Source organism: Lepus europaeus, chromosome 7 (genome assembly GCF_033115175.1).
Source record: "Lepus europaeus isolate LE1 chromosome 7, mLepTim1.pri, whole genome shotgun sequence".
NCBI classification, from domain to species: domain Eukaryota; kingdom Metazoa; phylum Chordata; class Mammalia; order Lagomorpha; family Leporidae; genus Lepus; species Lepus europaeus.
The window spans coordinates 99696568-99723857 of record NC_084833.1 but is presented as its reverse complement, the minus strand read 5'-3'; the positions used below and the strand labels follow the sequence as shown (position 1 = coordinate 99723857).

The following is a 27290-nucleotide window of genomic DNA, read 5'->3' as shown; positions in this document are numbered from 1 at the left end:
TGTTCACCAATGCTGACTTGCTACCTTTCTGAGCTGTAAGATGGGGAAGATAAGTGCTCTTTTGTTAGAGCAAATAAATACCATGGGAACATAATAAGTGGTGATGCTATTAACGTATATACAGGAAGGCTCATCCATTCATTAGTCTCTGGGGATGATAATCAGCTCTGTATGACAAATAAATGTAGACCTGTAATATGTTTTGTGAACTCTTCAGAGGTCTGAGCCTTTGCCATAGGGAGAGACAGCAGTCTGGCAGCTGTGGCAGGATCTGACACAAAATGAACTCTGACCACAAACATCGTGTAATCACTGGTGACTAAGCCCCGAGATCAGCTTAGAAGATTAGGTTAAGAAGCTTCACTCCACTCAAGGAACCAACTTTGGAAACTAACAGGTAAAACAAAATAGAAAAAAAGAGAATAGGGAAGGGAGCCTGGAACTAGAGGGACTTGAGCCTGGAGACTCACAGGAAGGTGGAGGAGTGAACTGAAATGTCTGTCCAGATATGCCTGAAGGGCAGCATTCTGCCAACACCCATGCTGTTGTCTTCTTGTAGGGCTGACAGGAGAAATGCCATTCTCTGCATTGGTTTGAATACTGGGGCCTTGTAGGGGCTGGGGTGCCAGCAGAGTAGATATAAAAAGGGATAGGGAGAGAAAGGAGTGTCTGGGCACTCATAGTTAGAAAACAAATACCGGTTCCTGCAAATGCTAACCTGGACTGACTCAGGACCAGTCTGTACAGATTTGCTAACATTCAACTTGGCCATAGTTGGCACTAGATTTGGCCACTTCCTGAACCTGATTTTGTAGTTTAGACCTCTCTTGTCTGATTTTTTGATTGCTTGAAATCTCTCTATCCAACTCCCAACCCCCCTCCCCCAATTTTCTGGAGGTGGAGTTGGGGTGCCCAATCAGCTACTTGTTTTCCTGGGGCTAGGACTTGGCATAAATCCCTGTTACTAAACACCATGAATTGACTTTAACCATTAACAGCCTTGTATGCACCCGGCACCAAAGCATGGACTTTGCTCAGAGTTCTGGAAGCTGTAATAAATTCAGTCTCCCACTACCTCATTGCCCCCCTTCCCAACACTCTCCCTCCACACATGCCTGACATAGAATAGAGTTCTGCTGGTGGCCTGGGATCCACTGACTCAACTTGCAAAAGCCTCTTTCCCATAGAAGTGCTTGACAGCTCAGTCTCAGGTGAACTGCATGGCTCTTGTTTGATCTGGTCCCCCTGGGCTGCTCCTGAAATATGCAGAATAAGGGCCAAGGACTAGATGTCCATTAACAAATCCTGAAACAGCCAGGGGGGAGCGGAACGTTCAGAAGTGCCTTCTGAGTTCTTCTTGCACAAGCTCAGCAGAAAGTGTTCTTTGAGAAGATAAACCTCTTTCCCAGGTTTTCCTTGCTCTGCTTCTTCTTGGCCACTAACCTTGAGTTTCCCCAGATGTTGAATGAGGGTCACAAATACTCAGGATGGTTCTAAGTCCTGAGGGAAGATGTAGGAAAGATGCTTTGATAGTCCTTGGACAGGCTGGCATAAGACAAGACATGTTTTCATGATGTACATGCAATGATAGGCCACAAGGGAGTACGGAAAGAAGACTTTGAGCGTGGGTGGTTTTTGCTTTGCGTTCCCTTTTCCTGGTGTGGACGGATCACTATTTCCCTCCTTGCCTGATTCTCCAGGAATGTTCTGTTGGGAACATTTTTAGTTTCAGCCACTAGGTGGTGCCTCAGTCCTATCCATAGCTCACCAAGGTGCTTGCTGGATGGTCAGGTTAAGAGCAAGAATTTTGGGAACTGCAGTGAGCTGGAAGAAATGCACTCTTTATTACTAAAAATCCTAAAAGCCAACCTGAATTTTCCTTCTATGGCTGAGGATGTTATATCCTCAATTCCAAGGTCTAATCCTCCAGTTCTGTCCTTTGCTGTGAATCACTGCAGGAAACTGTAATAACTAGCACCTACAGGAAGCAGCTCTTTCTTTGAGTGGTCCAGGGGTGGGGATCTTCCTTCCAGTCCACCTGAGCATCAAGTGGTTAAGACCACAGGTACTACATCTACAGGGTCAGGCTTAAGTCCAGCTGTACTGATAAACTGTGTGAACATGCAGTAGCCACGTAACTTACCTATGTTGTCTGTTTCCTGATCTGTAAAATGAGGATGAGGACAGTGACAATCTCAGGATAGCTATGCTGTATTAGTGTAGCTATTACCTATTAGCATTATCCAGCTTAGGCACTAGTCAGATCAAGCAAACTTTCATCCTTGCTGGGATCTGCTATCTTGCTGGCTTTTGTGAGAGAATATGATTCCATGTCTTATCCAGCATTTTCTCCAAGAGGGAATCTTGGTTTGCCTCCTATTTTCAGGGCAGCAAGAGCTCTTCTTAGGACCACAAAGCTGGTACAAAATTCTTAGCCTGCTCTTTAAGTCTTGAACTTCTTCCAGTTGACTATGTCCTTGGAGGCAGAACCTCTGCACCATCACACCAGTGTCCCAACTCAAAGTTGGCTGCTTCTGCATCTCCCAACCCTTACCCCACCCCATCAGCCTGCTCTTGGGGTGTCTTCCCTTTGTAACCATTGTGTATCTGAGGTTTTTAAAATTTACATTTCTGGGTATACTGTGTGTATAAAACCTTTGAAGTTACCCTGGTTTAAAACATTTAGTCAGTGGCTCCTATGGCCAGGTTCTGTGCCAGTCTGTTTTATATCTGCTGAGATAGTTTCCTGGAGTGTGTGTCTTCCTTCCCAGTCGTCTAGGTGTAGGCACTGGTTCTCTTCTCTGAATCTCTGCATGGCACACAGTAGGGACTGCAAAGCAATCAGGCCATGGAGTGACTGTTCCAGACACAGAGTTTGAAGGGAGAGAACACAGCCCTCTGGATACAGTAGTTCTCTGTTCTATATCTAGTTATAAAATGAAATCCATGTCTCCTTAGGTGCCTGCTCTGAAAGTCATGGAGTGAATAGCTTGTCCTCTATCAATAATAACTCTCTTTACCTCTTAGATTTTTCCAGATCATCTGTACTTTGTGTACTTTAGGTTTGTCCTCCATTTTGTGACTTACTGATTCACTGTTGGGGTCAAGTGGGGGCTTGCAGATGAGGGAAAATGGAAACCTACACAGATGAAGGATTTCAAGCATGATTCCCTTCAGGTAAGCACGGCGAATAATGGAAGCTTTGGGGGTCTGTTTTCTGCCAATAAGCACCTGTTTGGTTTGCTTAGTTGGAGAAATGTTCTTTCTTTCCTGGCTTGCTCACAAGAGAGATGAGTTTTCTGGATCAGAGAGGATTTCTGTGCCTATGGTTTATCACTCATCTCAGTGCCTTGAATTTTGTGGTGAAAATACTTTTCTTTTTTATTTTGGAAAAAAAAAGCTTGTATATATTTATCCATTGACACCTGCTACAGGATGTTGAGCAGTCCTTCTCCTAATGCTCAAAATAGGCTTGAGGGCCAACAGTAGAAAACAATCAGCTTAAGTACCTTTCAGTGTGAAAAGAGTTGCCAAGCCCTGGAGGCCTCCACAGTCGGTCATATCAGGAAGTAATGAACAGTCCTCCTACCAGCCACTTGCATCCCCTGGCTTCAAGTCTATACTGTGAAGCTAAGGAGGGGTGCTATGGTCTGAATGTATGTGTCCCTCCAAAATTTGTTTGTTGGAACTAAAGACCCAATGTAATCATATTAAGAATTAGACCTGTAGGAAGTGAGTAGGACATGAGGGCTCCACCCTCATGAATGGGATTAGTACTCTGTAAAAGGGCTCAAGAGAACTAGCCCTCTGCTTTCTGCCATGTGAGGATACGGTTGACCACTGCTTCCATGTGAGGATGTAGTAAGAAGTCTCTCACCAGACACTAATGCTGGTGCCTGGGTACCAGCTTTCAGAGCTGTAAGTCATCCATTTCTGTTTGTCATAAATTATCGAGTCTATGGTATTTTGTCATAGCAGCAGGAGCAGATTAAGACAGGAGACAGGGGCTGATGCTGTGGTGTGACAGGTAAAGCTGCCACCTACAGTGCCAACATCCCATTTGGGCACTGGTTCGAGTCCTGGCTGCTCCACTTCCAATCCCGCTCTCTGCTATATCCTGGGGAAGCAGTAGACGATTGGCCCAAATCCTTGATCTCTTGGCCCAAATCCTTGATCCCCATGTGGGATACCTGCAAGAAGCTCCTGGCTCCTGACTTTGGATTAGCGCAGCTCCAGCTGTTGTGGCCATCTGGGGAGTGAACCAGCGGATGGAAGACCTCTCCCTTTCTGCCTCTCCTTCTCTCTCTGACTTTCAAATAAATAAATAAATCTTAAAAAAATAGACAGGAGATGAAGAATAATGGAGAAAGAAGCAATGGGCCTGCAATATTTGTGTTATGTCTTCTCCTCCTGAGTAATATATGAATTATATATGCTCCCTATTCTATAAGCCAAATGAAGGGAGGCGCCAAGAAATTTACTGTAGAAATTGGAGTTGCTTTTCAGAAGGATGGACTGACATCTTGGTCTCCAGTTGGTTCACCTGTTCATCTGCCCTTGGTCCACCTGAGCAGGGGGAAGAGAACAGAGCAGGGGTAGGGGTGTTGGTGGAACAAGAAGGGATATGATATAACCAAGGCCTGGATGTCTGTGTTTCCCTTGGGGCTAGAGGTCACAGTGGAAGGCAGCTGTTCTCCAGCCACTCAAGAGGGCTTCCTGCAAGGGGATCTGGCAATGAGTGGGTGTGGAGCTGTCACTAATGCCCCTAGAGGTGGAAGCTGTGGGGGAGAAGAGGGGGAGAATTGGAGCAGGAGCTTGTGATGAGGGAAGTGTGCTGTGCTGAGAGGCCCGGAGCCTCAGTGAGAACTCTCCCACAGGCTCCTTGAAGGAACAGGGATTTGCATACCAACTATAAGGAGGGCATCCATAGCCAGTATGGTTACCTGAGAAGGAGAGGAACCACAGCGGTCAGTTAAGTAACAGACACCCTCCCTGGCCCTCTCCTGCTTCCTGCCAAGACACTGGAGAAACCAGGCCTGGACAAGAGGGTTGGGGATGCAGCTTAGAGCCTCTGTGCCCCTTCTTCTCTCAACTCCAGGGGTTCCCACTCAGTGCATGCTACTGAAGGGAGATGTGTTATGAAAATCGAGTTGAGATTAAAATTTCAATTGGGCTGAATTTTAATAACAGGAAATAGTGGCAGTGTTTTAGAATCTGCCTAAAATGTCATTAAGTGATGCAAAGGGCAGATTTGACTGAGCTCAGGTGAAGGCAGTAATTAAATTAGAAAAAAAAAAAAAAGCGCTGCTTCCTGTTCACACTCCACTGAGCTGAGACAGAGTTATATACTGCTCACAACCCTTTTAAACAAGACTTGTTCCAAAGGGACAATGTCATCTTTAAAAGTTTATAGTGTAAATTAGAGTTAGTTCTTTCAGCAAGAAATTATAAAAGTTTCTGGATGAAAGCACAGGTCTTTCCCTAACACTCAAATCTTAATCAAAAGCAGATCATGAGAAGTCACTTGGTGTTAGGCGTTAGTAAGTTTTCATGCACTTTGAGGTGATTTAGGATCATTGGACTAAACTTCTGCTTGCCTTTTTTATTTATTTATTTATTTTTTTGACAGGCAGAGATAGACAGAGAGAGAGAGAGACAGAGAGAAAGGTCTTCCTTCTGTTGGTTCACCCCCCAAATGGCTGCTGCGGCTGGCGTGCTGCACCGATCCAAAGCCAGGAGCCAGGCACTTCCTTCTGGTCTCCCATGCGGGTGCAGGGCCCAAGGACTTGGGCCATCCTCCACTGCCCTCCTGGGCCACAGCAGAGAGCTGGACTGGAAGAGGAGCAACCAGGACAGAATCCGGGGCCCCAACTGGGACTAGAACCGGGGTACTGGCACCGCAGGCGGAAGATTAGCCTAGTGAGCTGCGGCGCCATTCTCTGCTTGCCTTCTTAAAGTAGGCTCAAAGTTCAAGGATTCAAAAATCTTGTCAACTAAAAATTTCTCAGGGTAGACTGAGGCATTGAGACGTTTTTGGAGCTTTTCTAGAACCCACATCAAATTTGGCTGATTTGGGTTCAAACAGAAGTTCCAGCTCATTCTCTTAGGACTGATGGATCCCTACAGAGTTTAGAGAATGCATTCTCACCCAGTCTCTCCCCCTGTCACCAAATTGGGAAAAATCCACATACCTGATGTGGGTTACTGCTTCTGTATCAATACTAGGTATGGTTTCTCTTGACCGGATGATCACTTTCCTTGACCGAGATTTCCTTTTTCTTTGCCACTGACCGTGGCCTCCAAGTAGCCTAGCTTATTAAATTCTCTTGTTTAGTCATGGTCTTCACTGCCTATTAATCTGTGCTTGGTTCCTCAGTTTCAAATCATGTTGCTTTTAAAAAAAGATTTATTTATTTGAAAGTCAGTGTGTGTGTGTGTGTGAGAGAGAGAGAGAGAGAGAGGAAAGAGAGAGAGAGAGAGAGAGAGCGAGCGCTTCATCTACTGGTTCACTCCCCAAATGACCTGAATGGCTGGAGCTGGGTCAATCCGAAGTCAGGAGCCAGGATCTTCTTCTGGGTTTCCCTTGTAGGTGCGGGCATGTAGGTATTAGGCTGTTTTCTGCTGCTTTCCCAGGTACATTAGCAGGGAGCTGGATTGGAAGTAGAGCAGCCTGGACACAAACTGGTGCCCATATGGGATGCCAGCACTGCAGTTGGTGGCTTTACCCACTGTGTCACAACTTTGATCCCTCATGTCACTTTTTGTTTTCAAATGTACAGCACAGGAGCTCTGTAAGAACAGCAGGTTTCACAAGTAGAAAAAGATATTGGTAGGGAAGCATTCGTGGTGGGGCTACAGGTTGAGGTATTAATCTGCGTATTTTCTTTGGTATACCTTTCACCTTCTGCTATCTCATGCATGCCCTGCAGCTGTCTTCTCTTCCCCAGGGACATAGAGTCTCAGAAACTGCTGGCCTAACAAGGGAAGAGAAGATTCTGATGCATGCCTATGTTTAGCTATAATATTCCATCCGCAAAGGTGAAGTAAGCCTAGAGCTAGGAGAGGTGGAAGAGGAGGTGAAAAGACAGTGCAGACTGAAGTATTTGAAGTGAGGAGGGCAGAAATCTAACCAATCTGAGGATTGGGGATGGAGCAGGAGGTTGGTCCTCAGCACTCACCAGTCCATCCAATAGTTTTATCTCCCTATAAGACCCTGAATAGAAAGGGTAAAGAATTGGCGCCACCTGTGTGAGGAAGGGCCTATAAAAGGAGGACTTCATCCCTGGCTAAGGAAGAGCCATTCAAGATCATTCAGAATCAAAAGATTGCCCTTTAAATCAGGGATTATGTAGGCATGCTCAAATTATTCTAAACTAAGATATGAATGGAGTTGGTTTGCCAGCCCCTAAAGGGGCTAATCTTCCATTTGAAAATATTATTTTTACAGACTCAAATAAATTATATAATACAAAATAATCTTTTCCTGCATTATGTTTTTTTTAAACTTTTTTTAATTTAATGAATATAAATTTCCAAAGTACAGCTTATGTATTACAAAGGCTTCCCCCCCCCCCCATAACTTCCCCCCTACCCGCAACCCTCCCCTTTCCCACTCGCTCTCCCCTTCCATTCCCATCAAGATTCATTTTCAATTCTCTTTGTATACAGAAAATCAGTTTAGTATATATAAAGATTTCAACAGTTTGCCCTCACATAGTAACACAAAGTGAAAAAATACTGTTGGATTACTAGTTATAGCATTAAATAACAGTGTACATCACATTAATGACAGAGATCCTGCACTGCATTATGTTTTATGATTACATATTTGGATATTCACTTTTCTCTGAATGCAACATTTGTCATTGCACTGATCTTCAGGGTTGGCTGCCTGATCTGGGTCTTTGTTTTTAAAATGTTTTTATTTTTATTTTAAAGACAGAAAGAGTGAGCAAGCAAGTGAGCGATCAAACCATCCTCTGGTTCACTCCCCAAATGCACAAACCATTCATGCAATCAGGGCTGGGCCAAGCTGAAGCCAGGAGCCTGGGATTCCTGCTAGGTCTCCTATGTGGGTGGTGGGGGTCCAAGTACTTGAGCCATCATTTGCTGCCTCCCGGGATGTGCATTAGTAGAAAACTGCATTGAAAGTGGGATAGGGACTCAAACCCAGGTACTCCAATATGGGATGTGGGCACCCCAAGAGGCATCTCAACTGCTGAGCCAAATGTCCCTTGATCTTGATCTTTCTGTGAGTAGCTTATGAAAGAGTGCCAGCTTTGCAGGTGGCTTAGCTGGAAATAGTAGCTCAAGTTCTGGTTCTACACAGTCCAAGTTCTGGCTCCAAATTATGTGGTTTCACCTCTGATTCATGCTTGATAGCTTTTGTAGAATTAAATATACACAGAAACACCATCAAGTCTACTACCAGTGAGTTAATTAATTTTAAGATAGAAATTGTGTGTGTGTAAGTATTATGAAGATTGTCTCATTGATGTGTTTATGATCTAGTTTGAAAGGTAACATAAAGTTAGTAAGTTTATATTCTGTGTTGTTTTGTGGTTAAACTATCGAATAAGTATTTCTGAGTCCCTGAACATGTGCTTATATATGTATGTGTATATAACAGAATATTAAAGTAGACATTTCAAATGAGGCAATACATGTTTAGCTAAATGAAATGTTAGAAAAAGTACAAGATTTAAAAAATAGTTAAAAATGGTCCCATTCTTAATCCAATTCTTGAATTGCCTAGGCATATCAAGTGAGGTCAAAGTATGGGTGATAGATTTTGTGGATGGAATTTCATTGGAGCAACCTGAAATTTGACCTGTGTGTGTGTATATGTGTGTGTGTGTGTGCGTGTGTGTGTGTGTCTGTGTCTGTGTCTATCTGCTATCCACTTCTGGCCTAATTGTGATGGAGTATGGGGAGGCAGAGGACAGGGGCTCAAGAGATCCTTTGGAATACCCATTGTGTATTATGTGTAGACAGGAAAAACCTCAGAAAAATGAAGCATTGTGGAGAGTCTAGGATTGTGTGTTTCTTTGGGTCAACTGTTGGCTTTGGTAGAGAGTGAATATAGTCCCTTATGTGATGTAATAAGGGCAAGTGAGAGGAGACAGCAGGACTGCAAGGACAAGGGGCTTTAGGGAGATAAGGAAGCCCATGTCTGGGCTTTTACTACTATAAAGTTTTACTACTATAAAGAGAAGTTTCTGCTGAGAAACCTCTTTGTCTGGTTCGATTTTTACCTTAAATATGACTTAGTACTTTTCTGTTGCAATTTTTAGAATTGTTGTGCTTATCGTAGTTTGGCTACAACATGCTGTGGTAAGGATCTTTTATGATCATGTCTATTTGGGGTCCTGTGTGCCTGTCTATGGATGTCTATGTCTTTCCAAATATTCTGGAAGTTTTCAGCTATTAATTCACTTAATAATTCTACTTTTGTTCGCCCTCAGGGGTCCTCAAAATCCAAATATTTGTTCATTTAATGATGTCACAAACGTCTCAGGTACTGCTTTCACTTTTTCTTTCCTTTTATGGTATGAGAGTGTTATTTCAAAAGACCCATCTTTATCTTTAGAATATTCTTCCTTTTCCTGGATCCGTCTGTTGTTAATGCTTTCAGCTGTGTGTATGTTTTTTTACTTGATACACTGCTTTCTTCATCTCCAAGATCTCTGTGTGGTTCTTTTTCAAGGTTTCCATATCTTTGCAGAATTTCTCATTCATATTATGAATTGTTTTCCAAATTTCATTGAACTGTCTATATTCTCTTATCGTCAGTGAGTCTCCTTATAATCATTCTTTTGAGTTACTTATCCATCATTTTATCAATTTCCTTTTCCTTGGGTTCAGTTGCTAGAGAGTTACTAAATTAGTTTGGAGGCATGATGTTACCTTATTTTTTTCATACTCCTTGTGATCTTATGTTAAGATTTTCCCACTTGGTAGATCAATATCTCTACCACTTATATAAGGTGGCTTTCCAAGTAAATGGTTTTCTCCTGAAGACGTGTCTTAAGTTGTCTGTTTAATAGACTTTATTGTTTTTGGTTCCAGTTGGGCACCTTTGTGTAGTCTTCCTATATATATTTTTTGTCTTTAATCATTCACTGGCTTTGGGTAAGGAGTGTGTGGTGACAGGGTTGGAGAACTTATGTGACCCTAGGAGCCATATGATAAAGAGGCAACTCTACTGGCCTAGGCAGGTGTGGTATACACAGTAGTGGAAGTGAGGCACCCCCTATGTGGATATTCTAGCAATAGGAATGGTGGTGATAGAAAGACATGGTGGATTTTTCTTCAGCAGTGATGGCAGTATGTGTGTGTGTGTGTGTACATTTTTAAATTAAAAAATTAAATGATATAATATTTATACATATTTATATAGTAGCTTGTGGTGTTTTGTTATATGTCTGTATTATATAATGCTTAATCAGGGTAAATATGTTTATCTGGTCAAGCATTTAACATTTCTTTATCCTATCCAAAATCCTATCCTATTTTTTAAATAGAGCAATATACAACACATTACCATAATATGTAGTTACTCTGTTGTGCAGTAGAACCTCCAAACATTTTATTCTTATATAGCTATAATCTAGTACCCACCAATCAACTTTTCTCCATCCTTCCTTCCCCACTTCTCTCCCTAGCCTCTGGTAATCGTGAGTATATTTTTAGATTCCACACATGATTTAGATCATGTCATATTTGTCTTTGATTTATTTCACTTAACATAATGACCTCTGGTTCTATCCATGTTGATGTAAATGAGAAGATTTCATCCTTTTTTGTGGCTGAGTAATATTCTATTGTATATTTGTGCCACATTTTTAAATTTATTCAGTGGTAGATGAACACTTGTTTCCGTTTCTTGACTATTGTGAATAGTTCTGCAATAAACATTTGGATTTCTGTTCAATAGATTTTATGCCCTTTTGATATATACCCAGAAGCAAGATTGCTGGATCACATGAGTTTAATTTTTTTTTTTTTTTGAGGAACCAACATCTTGTTTTCCATATAGGCTGAACTAATCTACATTGCCTTCAGCAATGTATAAGGGTTTCCTTCTCTCTACATCCCTGATAACATTTATTATCTTTTGTCTTGTTGATAAAAGCCAATCTTACTGGGGTGAGTTGTTATCTCATTGCAGTTTGATTTGTACTTCCCTGATAATTAGTGATGTTGAGCATTTTTTCATACACCTATTGGCCATTTATATGTCTTCTCTTGAGCCATATCTATAGATCTACTACCTATTTTTTATTTGGATGATTTTATTTACTTATTTATTTGCTATTAAATTGTTTGAGTTCCTTGTATATTATGGATATTAATCCCTTGGCAGATATATAGCTTCAAAATTTATTCTCCTACTGTGTATGTTGTCTCTTCACTCTGTTGATTGTTTCCTTTCCTGTGCAAAAACTCTTTAGCTTGCTGAAAGTCCATTTGTCTGTTTTTGCTTTTATCTCCTCTGGTCTTGTGGTCTGATGCAGAAAAGCCTTGCCCATTCTAATATCCTGAAGTGTTTTCCCTATATTTTATTGTAATAGCTTCAAAGTTTCAAGCTGCACATTTAAGTCTTTTATCCATTTTTAGTTGGTTTTTGTACATAGTGAGAAATAAGGATCTAGTTTCATGTGCTGCATGTGGGATATTCATTTTCCTCAAAACTATATGTTAAAAAGAGTATCCTTTTTCTGGTGAATGGTTTTGGAACCTTTGTCAAAGATCAGTTGGCTGTAGGTGTATGAGTTTATTTTTAGAGTCTCTATTCTCTTCTCTTGGTCTTCTCTTGGTCTGCTTTTATGCTAATTTGAGGCTATTTTAATTGCTGTAGATTTCTAATATATTTTAAAGTCAGGTTGTATATTGCTTCCTGCTTTTTTCTTTCTGTTCAAGATCATTTTGGCTATTTGGGGTCTTGTGTGGTTCTATGAAAATTTTAGTAGAACTTTTCTTTTTGAAAATTTACATTTTACTACTATAAAGAGAACAAATTTAATCTATTCATAGGTATAATTCTGAGAATATAATGATTCTTTTCTTCCTTCCTCTCTGTCTAGTTTTGTGAAAAATGTCATTGGGACATTGGGATTTTGATACAAATTGCCTCAAATCTGTAAATTGTTTTGGGTAGTAGGCACATTTTAGCAATATTGATTCTTTGAATGCATGAAGATGAGATATCTTTCTATTTCTTCGTGTATTCTCCAATTTTTTTCAACAATAATTCTTAGTTTTCACTGTAGAGATCTTTTACTTCTGTGGTTAAATTTATCTCTGGGTACCAAATTTTTTTTTTTTTTTTTAGCTATTGGAAATGGGGTAGCTTTGCTGATGTCCTTTTCATATAATTCTCTATTGGTGTATAACAATGCTATTGATTTTTTGTCCATTGGCCTTGAATCCTGTATCTTTGCTTTCTTTGGTATTTTCTACAAATAAGATTATGTCTTCTGCATGTAGTAACAATTTGACTTCATCCTTTTCAGTTTGGATGTCCTTTCTTTGTCTTGCCCAATTACTCTAACCAGGACTTCCAGTACTATATTGAATAAAAATGGTGAAATTGGACATTCTAGTGTTGTTCCAGATCTTAGAGAGGAAAGCTGTAAGTAAGCTTCTCTTCATTCAGTACGATGTTAGCTGTTGGCTTTTATATGGCCTTTGTTATGCTGAAGTAGGCTTCTTCTATACCACATTTGATCAGAGATTTTTTTTTATTATGAAGGTATATTTATCATATAGTTTTTGCCCTTCATTATGTTGATGTGATGCATCACATTTATTGATTTGCATTTGTTTAATCATGCTTGCATCTCTGGAAAGAATCCACCTGATCATGGTGAATGATCTTTTTAATGTGCTATTGGATTCGATTTGCTAGTATCTTATTGAGAATTTTTATATCTATGTTCATCAGAGATATTGGCCTGTGACTTACTTTTGTTGTTGTGTCTTTGGTTTTGGTATGAAGGTAATGGTGGACTCACATAATGAATTTGGAAAAATTTCCTCCTTTTCTGTTTTTTTTTTTGAAGTAATTTATTTATTTTAAAAGATTCATTTATTTATTTATTTGAAATTCAGAGTTACACAAAGAGAAGGAGAGGCAGATAGACAGAGAGAGAGAGAGAGTGTGAGAGAGAGAGAGGTCTTCCATCTGCTGGTTGACTCCTCAATTGACTACAATGGCCGGAGCTGTGCCGATCCAAAGCCTGGGGCCAGGAGCTTCTTCCAGGTCTCCGATGTGGGTGCAGGGGCCCAAGGACTTGGGCTATCTTCTACTGCTTTCCCAGGCCATAGCAGAGAGCTGGATCGGAAGTGGAGCAGCCTGGACTTGAACTGGCACCTTTATGGGATGCCGGCACTGCAGGCAGCAGCTTTACCCACTATGCCACAGAGCCGGCCCTGGGATATCTTTTCCATCTTTTCACTTTCATTTTGTATATCTATGTTGGTGAGGTGTGTTTCTTGTAGCAAGCAAATATGTGTCTTGTTTTCTTAATCCATTCCACTAGCATGTGTCTTAATTGGAGAAATAAGGTAATTTACATTCAAGGTGACTATAAGTAATGACTTGGTCCTGCCATTTTCCTATAAATATTCCTATTGTTTACTTTGGATTTCCTTTGTACTTTTACTGGAAGATTTTCTGCCTTCACCCTCCTTCAAAGTGTTTTCCATGTTTCTGAGTTTCTGTGTGTAGCATATGCTTAAGCATCTTTTGTAAGGCTGGATGAGTAGTGACAAATTCTTTCAATTTCTCTTTGTTATGGGATGTTTTTATTTCACCTTTATTCATGAATGAGAGTTTTGTAGGGTACAATATTCTGAGTTAACAGCTTTTTTTCTCTTAAAACTGGGCTCTATTTCACCATTCTCTCCTAGCCTTAAGAGTTTCTGATGAGTAGTTAGCTGTGAGTCCTCTGAAAGTAATCTGGCATTTCTCTTGTGTGCACTTTAGAATGTTTTCTTTATGTTTTACTTTTGGAAGTTTGATTACAATGTGTCATGGTGAATATCTTTTCTGGTCATGTCTATTAGGAGCTCTATGTGCTTCCTGTACTTGGATATCCCTTTCTTTCTCCAAATTGGGAAAGTTTTCTGTAATTATTTCACTTAATAGGCTTTCTAATCCATGCTCTCTTTCCATACCTTCAGGTGTGGAACTGCTAAGAGCTGTATGTTGGTTCATAGAACATTTATTTAAAACTTTTTCTTTATTTGGAGGTAAGTGGAATTAAAGAAAGTCTAGTAGAGAACTTATAAAATACAGCCATGGAGTAGTAATTACACTGGATGCTTTTGCTCTCAGTCTGTATGTCAGGAGTCCTTTAATAAAACTTCCCAAGAGCCAGAATTTGTTCTAAAAATTTTCAAGCATTAGAGAGCACTGGTATCAAATGTGTTCTCGGTTGTCTTGAAGAGGAATTACAAGAAGGGCAAATCCCATAATATTTCAAAGGAATCCCTAGGACTGATTCAACCACTGTTGTGCAGACAGTGGACCAGCACCCAAGAATGGCGCAGGAACCTTTAGCTACTGGATTATCTGGGGGATTGCACAGCAGCAAGAAATAGCCATGCATGCAGAGCTTACAAAGTGGCTCATGTGCCAGAGCTTACACACTGCTCGCATAGGAAAGCTTCCAGCCTGCCAGTCACAGGGTATTTTCAAGGATTATTACTTTAGAAGAAATTACCTAATTTCCCATCCTAGGATGAGTAAAAACAGCAAATTAGGAAGGGGGACCAGGAAAGCTACTGCTGGAGGCTGATGGCCTGAGAATTGGGAAATGGGTTTAATGATAGACACAACAATTCAAATCCCACAGCTCTGTAGTCATTTACTGCTGGGATAAACAGTCCTGATGTACAGGTTACTGCTATTGATTTTGGTGAACATAATTATGAAGTTAGGGCCAGATCAATCAGAAGCATTGTGGAAATACAGGGATATTGGCACACACATTTTTGTGAATAGATATGACTGCAGTCAGTGAAATTGACTGAGGTAATTGCTTAGCTGTATATAAAAAAGGAGCATTTTTTTGCTGGCAAAATATCCAACAATTATTCAGCAGCCCAAAGAATGCAGGGAACTACAACTATCTTTATTTCCTGGAGACAGAGGTAGACAAGGGACCTTGGGAATTATGAGGCAACAATGACATTAGGAGCCTAATGGATCTTGACCCAAGGTCAACATAACAACTTTAACCATATTCTGTCTTCTGCCTTAAGAAAGAGAGAAAAACATCCATATGTGTAATAGCCTTCCAAAAATGGTTCCAATCCAAGTGGTTAAAATTATATAAAGAAAAGTCTTGGCACTTAAAGGCGTAAAATTATTTGAAACACTTCATTTCACAATGATGTTGAATAAATAAAACATTACTCTCCTTAAGTAAGGCCAGGTGTAGAAATAAATTACTTTTTCTTTGCTGAACAGTTTAGAGATTTGTACTTGCTTAAGATTGGTTCCATATAGTACAAAGTATTGTGAGGATCTGACTTATTTTGTAGTTGTGGTCAATATCAAAAACTCAGAAATAATTTATTTTTCACCTGAGTTAGTTTCATGCAAATTTTATTCTTAGATGCCTAATTAGTCAAATAATTGCCAAGCATCTTTTCTTTTTCTGTAGACAATACTTTTTCAAACTTTTTAAAACTTTTATTTAATAAATATAAATTTTCAAAGTACAACTTTTGAATTATGGCTTTTCCCCCCATAACCTCCCTCCCACCTGCAACCATCCCATCTCCCACTCCCTCTCCCATCCCATTCTTCATCAAGATTCATTTTCAATTATCTTTATATACAGAAGATCAACTTAGTATATACTAAGTAAAGATTTCAACATACTGCACCCAGACACACAAAGTATAGAGTACTGTTTGAGTAGTAGTTTTATCATTAATTCGCATAGTATAAATCATTAAGGACAGAGATCCTACATGAGGAGTAAGTGCACAGTGACTCCCGTTGTTGATTTAACAATTGACACTCTTATTTATGATGTCAGTAATCACCTGAGTCTCTTGTCATGAGCTGCCAAGGCTCTGGAAGCCTCTTGAGTTCACAAACTCTGACCTTATTTAGACAAGGCCATAATCAAAGTGGGAGTTCTCTCCTCCCTTCAGATAACAGTTTATTACTCAGAGATATATGGAATTCTGAAGTTATCCAAGATTTCTTATCTGGTTGCCAAGAATTGGTTGAATATTTTTTCTTTTTTAAAGTCTTTACCTGTTACTTAGTTTTAACTATTTAGTTTTATTAGTTTCATGTTTCCCTCTCTTCTTTATGTTGTAATAAATAAAATGTAATAGACACAAATGAAGTCCCACGTGTACCCATCCCCAGTCCCACTACCTTCTGTCTTGCTCTAGAGATAACCATTGTATAACCTTAGGTTTAATTTATTTTATATGTATTTTAGTTACTGTGTACTATTTGGGGGTATTGATAAGTTACAATTCTTGGTTCATCTGTTGATGGGCATTTTGTTGCTTTGCTTGTATAAACAATACTGAAATTAACTTTGCAATGTTTGCTTCCTTGTACATGTGAGTATATAGCTGGAAAAAGCATTTCTGGGTATTTTTTATCTTCAATCTGCCTATTGTACAATTTCTGTCCGCTGTGATTGTATCGAGGTATTGCACCATCAGGGGGTAAGAATTCTTGTGTATTTACATCTTCAGTGAACTCTAAATTAGATTTATTTGTTTAGTTTTAAAGATTTATCTATTTATTTAAAAGGTAGAGTTACAGAGTGAGACAGAGAGAGAGAGAGAGAGAGAGAGAGATTTTACATCCACTGGTTCACTCCTTATAATGGCCACAACAGCTGCTGAACCAGGCTGAAGAAGAGCCAGAAACTTTTTCCAGGTCTCCCACATTGGTGGCAGGGGTCCAAGTACCTGGCCCATTTTCTGCTGCTTTCCCAGACACAGTAGCAGGAAGCTGGATGGGAAGTGGAGCAGCCAGAACTAAAACTGGCACTCATGTGTGGTTGCAGCATCTGGCGGCAGCTTAACCCACTGTGCCACAACACCACTCCATTACTAGATTTATACTTTAAAAAATTCACACTCAAGTATTTCACATGGGGACCATTTTAGACAACAAAATCATCAACAGAAAATGCAAAAATGTGAAAAATATGACACTAAATAAACCATAGAAATGACACTTAAAAATATACCAATCTGATGAGTGCAGGGGATAGTAAAATGGTTCATGGGAAATGCATATGAAAAAGCTATTCATAGTTTTCAAATAAATTTTGCACCAAAATAAACTCAGACTAATATGTAACATGTCTAAATGAGATCTAGTTTGATTTCACACAGAAGGATAACACATCAATTTGTAAAGGGTCCCTATCAGATCAACATTAATTCTGCTAAAATTAAAGCAAAAACTGACATTAATTTTATGGTAAACTTGTGTGGATGACTAGAAAAATCATTGATTCTTTACAAAAAGTTAATTTGGACAATGCCCTCTCAAGACATAGAAGTTTTTAGCTGGGCAACTCAATTTAAGAGGGGACAGAAGCTGTTGAAGATTAAGTCTGAATGTCCAATGTGAAGTAATGCTATAACTAGTACTGAAACAGTATTTTTACACTTTGTGTTTCTGTGTGGGCACAAACTGATGAAATCTTTACTTAGTATATACTGAATCGATCTTCTGTATATAAAGATAATTGAAAATGAAAAAAAAAAACCTTGGTTTTAAATTGGAAATTGCATAGAAAATTAATCAATTTTTAAAAAATATCATGTAGGATCTCTGTCCTTAATGTGCTGTACATTGTGATTTAATGCTATAACTAGTACTCCAACAGTATTTTTCATTTTGTGTTGCAATGTGGGGGCAAACTGTTGAAATCTTTAATATATACTAAATTGATTTTCTGTATATAAAGAGAATTGAAAATGAATCTTGATGTGAATGGAAGGGGAGAGGGAGCGGGAAAGGGGAGGGTTGCGGGTGGGAGGGAAGTTAACTGGGGGGGGGGAGTCATTGTAATCCATAAGCTGTACTTTGGAAATTTATATTCATTAAGTAAAAGTTGAAAAAAAACAACAACGAAGATTCAGTCTGCAATGGCAAACCATCCACATCAATTTGTTAGGGAAAAATTCAACTTGTTCGTGCCCTTATTGAAGAACAACAGCAATTAGTGACAGGCACAGTAAATAACACCATAGACACCTCAGTTGATTCAGTTTACATAATTCTGACTTAAAAAAATTAAAGTTGAGTAAAGTTTCTGTTTAGTGGGTAACAAAACTGTTGTGTCCAAAATAGCTTCAGAGAAGATAAAAGCTTTCAGTAGAAATGTGAGACAGTGGGATTAAGATCTCGAAGCATTTCTTCCTGGAATTGTTACAGGAGATGAAATGTGGCTTTACTAGTATAATCCTGAAGACAGAATACAATCAAAGCAATGGCTACCGACAGGTGGAAGTGATCCAGTCATAGCAAAGTCAAGCAGTTTACAGCAAAGATTATGGCAACAGTATTTTGGGGGTATTCAAGTGATTTTTCTCATTGACTTTCTGGAGATCCAAAGAACTGTTGCATCTCCTTATTATGAGAGTTTTAGCAGAAAAGTGCCTAGGTTGAGACATAAAGTTTATGTTTTTAATTTTTTAAAAGTTTTGATTCCTTTTTCCTCAAACATTGTGAAATCTCGTATTGACATTGATGGATTTTGTTTTGACTTACATTTGCTGATTGCTAGTCACTGGGCACTTTGCCATATATTTTTGCTTCCTTCCTGTGGTTGGTGAAGTCACAGAGAATGATAATGACTCAAAATGCCAAAGATTTCCATGACCAAGAGTCAAATTAATTCAGAAAGTAATGAAAACAACAATGAAAAGCCAACAAGGGAGGCGATTACAGGTTGAGACGATATCAGGATATCAGCAGTGGGGAGAGGTAGAAGGTGCTACAACCTCTCAGGATCCAGAACACCACATGGAAGGGTCATTTGGGAGTGGCACAGGGACCCAAAGACCCCTGTCATAAGTGTGTGGGGCTGCTTGTGGAAGACTCAGAGGGCAGAATCCCAGAGTGTGCATGAAAGGGAGAGCAGGTCTTCATTTAAGGCCCAAGAAGGAGCAGAATATATAAGAGTTTGTTGCTGAGTGGGAGGTCCCAGGGTCGATTGGAAGGGTTTGTAAGGGAAGGGAATGGGTTAGAATTAGGCATATAGGCAACAGAGTGGGCAGGAGAGTTTGAGGAGAATGGGGTGTGGGACTAGACAGGATTAGCCCTGGTATCTCTCAGAGGAATGTGGGAACTATTTTAGCAGAATGGTCCTCCCTTGAAGTAAGACATGTCCCAGGGAAAGGGATTGAACTTGTCATTCTTACTCATTTTTGTGTTTCCAGAACCCAATATTTGCTTTTGCCTGATCAATAGTTTTCAGTGTGTCTGGTTTTTAGGAGGCCCACTGGTCTGTATCACCAGAGCAAGAAGCAGGTGGTAATCCCTGTTTCCATAATAAATTTCACACACACAAAAAATCATAATGTGGTACTAACACTCACCAAGGAGTCATTATTTTTTGCTTTAGCCTTTATGAAAAACCTCACTAGGAATATTTTTATTATTCAGACATGGCCTTCCATTGAGGTGGTATTTTAGGTGAACTTTTTTAAAGATTTGTTTTATTTATTTGAAAGAGTGACAGAAAGAGAAGGAGAGAGAAAGGAAGAGAGGGAGAGAGGGAGGGAGGGAGAGAGGGAGGGAGGGAGGGAGGGGGAGAGAGAGAGAGAGAGAGAGAGAGAGAGAGAGAGAGAGAGAGAGAGAGATCTTCTATCTCCTGGTTCATTTCCCAAATGGTCACAATAACTAGGGCCGAAGACTCCATCCTGGTCTCCCATCTGGCTGGTAGGGACCAAAGTACTTGGGCCATCTTCTGCTGCATTCCCAGGTGCATTAGTAGGATGCTAGATTAGAAGAAGAGCAGCCAGGACTTGAACTGTCACTCTGGAATGGGATAATGGGATGCCAGGGTCACAAGAGGTGGCTTAACTCACTGTGCTACAATGCTGCCCCCACCCCCCCAGCAAATATAAACACTGAATAAGTTGTGGATTGTTCAACATCATGTACTGCATAAAGTTGGACAGTTATCTACAATTAAGTTGATATGCTTTGGGAATATTACCAGTATTACTTGATGCTTATAAAAACATGAAACTTATATTTTTTTAAAATTGCAGCTTAGGAAAAGACACATTTTCTTCTGTTATATAGCATCAAATATAGAAGTGCAAAGCACTTGTAAATTTAAAAAAATGACAAAATCATGGCACGTGTTTAATTAATGGTTGAAATGCCCAAATTCCGCATAATAGTGCCTGAATTAGAGTCCCAGTTCTGACTCCTGACTGTAGCTTCCTGCTAATGCAGACCCTGGAAGGCAGTGGTACTGGCTCAGGTAATTGGGCTCCTGTTGTTCACGTGGGAGGTCTGCATCATGTTCCCAGCTCCCGGCTTTGGGTCTGGTGCAGTCCCAGCTATGAGAGTTTTTGGGGAGCTGAGCCAGTGGATGGGGACTTCTTTTTCTGGCTCTCTGCCTCCTAAATAGATAAAAAATAATAAGTCATCAAATCAATATAGTACTTATAATTTTTTTATAAATTGATGAAGGCTTTTCAATTTACGTTGGAGTTAGTGATGAGCTAAAACAGAAGAATTAATGCTGGAACTTACCTGGTCCGGTGACTCATGTCACATAAGATCACAAAGCTCAACATTCATGAATGGGATTAGTACCCTTATAAAACAGCTTGAGGAAACCTGTTTGCCTCTTCCACCCTTCTGCCTTACAGGGATATGTGTTCACTCCAGGCACCGGGGGAGAGTGCAGCAAGAGATATCTTTGAAGCAGAGAGCAAACCCTCACCAGATGCTGATTCTGAGGTGCCTTTCTAGCATCTATTACTGTAGGAAATAATTTTCTCTGTGTATGGACTACACAGTCTTATGTATGGGTTTTTTCATAGCACCCTGAACAGACTGAGACAATCCACTAGGCCCAGAGAACTTTCTCTGTGATTCTGTGATTCCATGTTGGAGATCATCTTGCTTCATGGACAAGGTTGAGTCATGGCCACATGCACTTAATTTTAAATGATAAACTCCTCAAAAATAATATGCCAGGATATTAGAGAGATATAAAAACATTTTGGGCTCCATAAAGATTTTCATAAACTAGTAACTGAGCCTGAGTTTTAGTTGGTGAAAATCAGAGCTGCCTGCCTCCAAGAAGCGTGTTTCCTGGTTTGCAAAGAACAAGCGTTTCAAATAAATGTGTTCCTTGTTAACTGATTTTACTAATTAATTCATACCACTGGTTTTAGAAGCAAAATATTTACAAACTGCTTAGGAATTACTGGGAATCAGTCAAATGGCCTAAGTGTGTCCTATTAGTCCCTTCCTTGGTAGTTAGTGTTTTGTGAGACATAATTCTGTCCAAGTTAAATCTAAGCCCAGGTTTTAACGAGTCTTGCTGTGGGAGGATTCTGTTACATTTTCTTCAGAATTTAAATTTGTCTAATTATTCCATTTTATTCTTTTTATTATTATTATTATTTTTCACAGGCAGAGTGGACAGTGAGAGAGACAGAGAGAAAGGTCTTCCTTTGCTGTTGGTTCACCCTCCAATGGCTGCTGCGGCCGGCGCACTGCAGCTGGTGCACCACCCTGATCTGAAGCCAGGAGCCAGGTGCTTCTCCTGGTCTCCCATGGGGTGCAGGGCCCAAGCACTTGGGCCATCCTCCACTGCACTCCCGGGCCAATAATAGAGAGCTGGCCTGGAAGAGGGGCAACTGGGACAGAATCTGGCGCCCCGACAGGGATTAGAACCCGGTGTGCTGGCGCCGCAGGCGAAGGATTAGCCTATTGAGCCATGGCGCCCGCCTCTTTCTTTCTTTCTTTCTTTCTTTCTTTCTTTCTTTCTTTCTTTCTTTCTTTCTTTCTTTCTTTCTTTCTTTCTTTCTTTCTTTCTTTCTTCCTTCCTTCCTTCCTTCCTTCCTTCCTTCCTTCCTTCCTTCCTTCCTTCCTTCCTTCCTTCCTTCCTTCCTTCCTTCCTTCCTTCCTTTCTTTCTTTCTTTCCTACCTAACTCTGTAGCTCAAGTGATATCAACCTGATTAATTAGTGGTTGTGGATTGTTAACTTGGTTTATGGGTCATTGCTTTGACAGACGATTGTAAACCTCTTGTCTGAGCTAATGTGCGGAGATTTTTATATGTGCTTCATTTTCTGGGTAAAACAGTCATAGTACCATAATTTTTCATTTAGTCTGCCATTCAGGTTTTTTTGTTGTAGTTGTTGTTCATTCATTAACCATTTATTTTTTGTCTTTTGTGTATCAGGCACTGTTAGGTGCTGGAGACACAAAGATTAATAAAGCTTAGGTCTTGGCATTGAATACCTCACAGTCTACAGGGAGGTGTGAACATGGTCATAGATTTATTACAGCAGAGCAGGATAAATGCGAGAGTCTTATAGAAGGAAGCAGGAAGGGCCAGAACTATGCAGAGGAGGGAGGAATTAATCTTGCTTTACTGAAGAGGTAAGTTTTGAGCTCTGTTTTGAAGAACTATAAAGAATGTAGGTTAAGAAGTAGAATTAATAGATGGAAGGCAATGATTTTTGAGGGAGGAGAAGAGAGAGACAGACAGATACTGTTCTCATTCACTGTTCATGACCAATGCCTGCAGTGGGGGCTGGGACAGGCAGAAAAAGCTGAAGATACAGTAGAGAGTGGGGAGAAGTGTCAAAGTGTGGTGTAGGAGCAGGCCTGTGGGGAGGGGATAGGTTGCAACCTTATTGAGTATCTATCACAGGAGTAGATCCTTGATGTACATACAGGATTGGTTCCGGAATGCCATCATATACCAAAATCCACATATGCTCAAGCCTCTTCTATAAGAGGTTGCAGTATTTGCATATAACTTATACAGTCCTCCCATTTACTTTAAATCATCTCTAGATTATGTATAATGTATACTAATATAGTGTAAATAATATAGTGTAAATGCTATATAAATGTTATACATTAGGGATTAATGACAAAGATAGAAAAGTCTCAGATCTTCAGTACAGAAGCAATTTCTGGGACTGGCCTGTGATGCAGCAGGTAAAGTCTGCTTGCAGTGCCAGAATCCCATATGGGTGCTGGTTTGAGCCCTGGCTGCTCCACTTCCAATCCAGCTCTCTGCTATGGCCTGGGAAAGCAATAGAAGATGGCCCAAGTCCTTGGGATCTTATACCTGTGTGGAAGACCTAGAAGAAGCTCCTGGCTCCTGGCTTCAGATGGGCCCAGCTCTAGCCCTTGTGGCCAGTTGGGGAGTGGACCAGTGGATGGAAGACCTGCCCCGCTCCCCTCCACCTGCCTCTTTGTAACTCTGACTTTCAAATCAATCAATCATTTTTTTTTTTAAAGAAGTGATCCTCTCCCCCTCCCCAATATTTTTGTTAGTTGGTTGAATCCTTGGATGCAGAACCCATGGATACCGAGTCCTGATTGTGCTAGTTATTGAGTGTGTGTTTTTCATTTAATTCTTATAGCACAGTGAGAGAGGTGCTATTAACCTCACATGATTGGTATGGAAATTAGCTCAGAACGGTTGACTGGCATTTTAGGATTGCTCAGCTAGTAAGTAACTGAACCAGGATTCAATTGACGTAGGATTCAAGCCCAGCTTGAATGTCAAATCCTATTTTTGGTGTTCGACAGCAGGCACTGCTCCACTGCTCCTCTTATTCCTCCTTCTCCACATCTGATCAAGATGATAAGGAAGTCCAGGTGCTCCCTTCTGTTGTTGTTGGTGGGACGGTCAAACCATGTAAGCACCAGCTCATGCAGGAGAGCCCTCAACCCAGCCTAAGCCCTAACTGCAATAAAAGTCATGCCAGGCTCCTCTCCTGCTCTCTCGAGTGCTTTGCACCTTCTTGGGAACCTGCAGTGCTCTGCTCTGCCCAGAAATCCCCATTTATGTGAGTCCTAAGCCTCTCCAGACACTCTGGGTGCGTGTATAGCAGCTTCAGTCTCAACATTGAAACCAGACTTTTGGCAAGGGTGGGATCTGTCCTTCTCTGGTGAGACACCGATGGTGGATCCTGTGAGCAGGCAGTCTGGGACAGAACAGCGCCTTCCTTCCTTCCTCTTCCTACAACGGAGGCACAATTCCCTTTCCCCGGGACACACAAATGGCAAGTGGGCACATTAAGCCACGCATGTGAGGGGCCAGTGAAGCTGGAGACAAGGTTGTTGGAGGCAAGGAGAGAAGGATTTGGAGACTTCAGGTTGGTGAGGCTTGCACATTTGCTGGGGAAGGGGCGCAAGAGAATTGATCTAGAAGCAGTGAGCGGACTGCGGGGCAGCAGTGTGTCACCCACACATTTGTGGTGGCTGTAATTTGTATGGATGTGCAATTTTTACCAAGAAGCTTGGGAAAATAATATGACTGCAATTTTAGGGTATTTTCAGATGCCCAGAAATTCATCTAGGGGATCAGAGACTCAGAGTTAAAAGCTCCTTTTTACTGAGAGAGCTCAATGAAGATGAAAAACAGGCTAAGTTGGAGGAAGATAATGGAGAACATGGTCGGTTATAAAGACAAAATGGGGCCATACATGTAGACAAAGCATCCATTTCCAGGTGTGGCCGCTGGAGCGGCCAGCTGAGGTGAGGAGGAAGGACAGACAGAGGAGGGGAGGATCTCAGGTGTCCAGGACCCCAAGGAGCAGGTGGTAGCTGACTCAAGTGCACACACAAAGATGGTATCCAAGGTAATGACAGGAATTGGGATTGGGAGAAAAGAGACCTAAGTTTTCTATGATAGCTGGCTAAGAGGTGGTCACAGAGTGAGAGTGAGCACCACTGAATGTCTCAGTCCTCAAAAGAAGACAAAAGAGCCTTCAGGCAGGGCAGAACTGCTGTCAGACATGGGTAGTGTGGCACCGAGAAGGTCCTTGAGCATCCTTTGTGGGCTTTTCTCCGAGAAAGATCCCAGGACAGTTAGAGGAAGGTGTGTTAATTTCCTAGGATTACTGTAACAAAGCATCACAAAGTCAGTGACTACAAATGAGAAATTAATTCTCTCATGGTTTTGGAGCCTAGACTAGCATCAGGCCAGCAGGGACACACTCCCTCTGAAGGCTGTGGGAAGATCCTCCTTGCCTCTTCTGAGCTTCTGGTGGGTGTTGGCAAACCCTCACATCCCTCAGCACGTGGCCACACAGCTCCAGACCATCTCCATTCTCTCCCCTGTGCCTTTGTATCTCTCTCTCTTTACAAGGACATCAGTCAGTGTATTTAGGGCCACCCAAATCCAACGTGGAATCATCTTAAGGTAATTACATCTGCAAATGCCTTATTTCCAAATAGCTATATTCACCTATGAGTATGCTGGGCAGAGAATGTCAACATATATTTTGGAGAGCGCAATTTAACTAACACTAGAAAGGAATAAAGGAGACATTGTATAGTGAAGATGAGGGGAGAGATGCGTTTGTTAATAACAGTGAGGGTTTCATAGAGTAAACAAAATAGATCAGACATAAAGTCAGTGAAGGGTTACTGGATGGAAGGCAGGAAGAGGGGAAGAGGCAGTTGTATACTGGTCCTCGTACAGCAGGGATCTCAAACTTGAATGCCACAGGGAATGTCTACTAATGTCAATCGATGAGTGAAGTGGACTGGATGGAGTGTATAGTGAAGGGACTGGTCAGTATGTGCTCAGACTGATAAGGTGCCCACTGTGCAATGCCAGCTGGCCATTGTCACAAGAGAATGGGCTTGGTGTTGGTAGATTTTCTCATTTTCAAAAAAATGCATCCCGATTAGAGGACATCTCCCAAATTTTAAATGATGGCAGTTAATTTATAAATGCTCATGAACTGTATAGACTACACATCTCTATGTAGGCTGGGTTTATGCCATGAATGGCCAAAGATAATGTGGCTAGGGAAGGCAGAGTGTAGGGGCCAAGCAGGCAGGTGACATAATACATAGCTAAAGGTTCCATTGGAACACTGTTGCTCTCCCTGCTTACACAGGGACCTTTTGGGCTGCACAGGACTTGGGCCATCTTCTACTGCTTTCCCAGGCCATAGCAGAGAGTTAGATTGGAAGTGGAGCAGCCGGGACTCGAACTGGCACCCACATGGGATGCTGGCACTGCAGGCTGGGGTTTTAACTCGCTACACCACAGCACCAGTTCCTCACTTTTGTTTTCAGCACAGTCTTCCAGCCTCCAATAGCAGGATTGTACCCGGCATGCCTGGGAGTTATCTCATCATATTGCTTTCTTGTTTCAAACAGTTACATTAACAGAGTAGAGCTGTGATCCAAATTGCATTTCCATTACATTGACCTCAGCTGGGTTTTCTCCTTTTGAATTATACAAGACAACTGGGTGCTATGAGTGGGAATTGTGCTGGCCTCTAAGTGTGATGTGACTTCCTTAAAGTCATTTGTCTCCTGCAGCTTCAGTTCCCCAGCCATCAAATGGAGGAAAAGAGAGAAGTGATTTTTGAGCTATATACACTCTTGTCAAACAAATCTTGTATGTGAAATAGGTCTATATATTTTTTAGTTCAAACTTACAACATTTAATATATAACCTTGTTGTAAAATTAATAAAATGTTGTAAAGTTAGTCATTGAGAATAATGAATTCTGTTTAAATAAATAGGTGTATTTCAGTTGGGAGAGGTGATGTGGAGAATGGGCAAGGGGTGTAAGCACAGAGGCATCTCATTGCTAACAAATTTAAACCTAGGATTGACAGTTCCTGTGTACTGTTCTCCATGAAATCATGGAATTCTGAGAACCCAGTCTGATAACCAGTGGGCCACCTGATTGTGAGAGCTGGCTACCCAGAGTGTGGTCAGTGCATTGCAACATCAGTTTCACCATACAGAATCTCAGCGCTCACTCCAGTCACAGTCTGAGCTTTGCCAATATCCCCCAGCAGCTTGTTTGCCCATTGAGATTTGAGAAGCACTGATTTGGAACTCTGTGTCCTAAAGGTGGCTGAGCATTGGAATCATGCAGTGCTTCTCGAACCTTAAGGCATCTTAATCTTTCAGAACTGCATTGTACTGAGGTCCTTCCTAGCTCTGAAATTCCACCATTTTCATATCTAACCTGTGCTGAATTGTGAGTAGAATAAGAAATTTCTGTCTAATACACAAAACTCACAAATCTCATTGG

At 40.9% G+C, this 27290-nt stretch overlaps 1 long non-coding RNA gene across 1 annotated transcript in view; it reads left to right on the top strand.

Moving 5' to 3' along the window:
• Positions 1 to 326: 326 nt before the first annotated feature.
• The window catches only part of LOC133764676 (uncharacterized), a 57352-nt gene continuing 30388 nt past the window's right edge, over positions 327 to 27290 (top strand). Inside the window, exon 1 of the long non-coding RNA XR_009866465.1 lies at positions 327 to 397. This is a non-coding gene — a long non-coding RNA (uncharacterized LOC133764676). The remainder of the gene's footprint in view (positions 398 to 27290) is intronic.